The sequence below is a fragment of the Urocitellus parryii genome, chromosome 3, assembly GCF_045843805.1.
Source record: "Urocitellus parryii isolate mUroPar1 chromosome 3, mUroPar1.hap1, whole genome shotgun sequence".
Classification (NCBI taxonomy): Eukaryota; Metazoa; Chordata; class Mammalia; order Rodentia; family Sciuridae; genus Urocitellus; species Urocitellus parryii.
The window spans coordinates 213,106,490-213,107,849 of NC_135533.1; positions in this window are offsets into that span (position 1 = coordinate 213,106,490).

The following is a 1,360-nucleotide window of genomic DNA, read 5'->3' on the forward strand; positions in this document are numbered from 1 at the left end:
AGAATCCTGTGTCGTGTTTCCTTTACTGGCAAGGGGACGTGGCAGATATAGGCTGAATGATGTAGTCTATCCCAGGTGGCATGCAGGAATCTGCCTGATGCTGGTTCATGTCTAGAAGATCCATCTGTGAGCTCGGGCCTACATGGGGGCCTTGGTCTCTAATCTGCTCAGTCTCACAGTTGCAGGCCTGGCACTGAGCTCCAAGACAAAGACCCCTACTAGCTTTCATGACCTGCTCTCCTGTGGAGGTAGTCCTGTTCCTCAGCTGGCCACTCTTCAAGAAAGGGTGATGGAGAAGTTCTGTGCACTGCAAACATGGTTCCAGCAGCAAGCTCACTCAGCTAGTATTGGAAGTTGTGGGACTGTGCATGCCCATAGGTGGTGGTGTTTTTCTTTTTCTTTTCTTTTTTTTTTTTTTTTCTTACTGGGGATTAAACTCAAGAAACTTAACCACTGAGCCAATCTCCAGACTTTAAAAATTCTTTTTTTTTTTTTTTTAGTTGTAGATGGACAAAATATCTCTATTTATTTTTATGTGGTGCTGAGATTCAAACCCAGTGCCTTACACATGCAAGGCAACTGATCTACCACTGAGCTACAACCCCAGTCCCCATCCGTTTTGTTTTATTTTATTTTATTTTATTTTTTATTTAGAGACAGTCTTGGCTGAGTTGCTGAGGATGCTTTGAACCCTCAAGCCTCCTGCCTCAGCCTTCCAAATTGCTGGGATTACAGGGTTTGCAGGCTGTGCCACCTGCCAGCATAGCAGCTGGTTTCACTGAGGCCTGGTAAAGGGTTTGAAATCTAAGGCCTAGACTTCTTTCTTTCTCCCTTGCCTAGGTGGCAAGTATCTCTCCATGCTGAGCTGCTTAGAGATGGAGGAGGATGGCAACTCTTTTTGTATCCTCTTCAAACATTTTTTCTTTTTGTTCTACTAACAGCAGGCACTATGGTCTCTCAACTGGTTTCCTTAACATCCCCTGCCTTCCTACTTGGGAAGGAACCCAGGCTAGGCAAATGCTCCACTACTGAGCTAAATCCCCAGCCCTTTTTGGAAATTATTTATTTATTTAGGTACTGAGGACTTAACTCAGGGGCACTCTACCAATGAGCCACATCCCCAGGCCTATTTTTGAATTTTACTTAGAGACAGGGTCTCACTGACTTGCTTAGGGCCTTGCCCTTGCTGAGGCTGGCTTTGATCCTCCTGCCTAAGCCTCCTGAGCTGCTGGGATTACAGGTGTGCGCCAGGTTGGAAGTTTTTATCTTAAGACAAGGTGTTACTAAGTTGCTCAGACTGGTTTTGACCTCTGGCCTCAGTCTACCAGGGGTGCATTGGTTTCCTCAGGTCTTGCGAAGG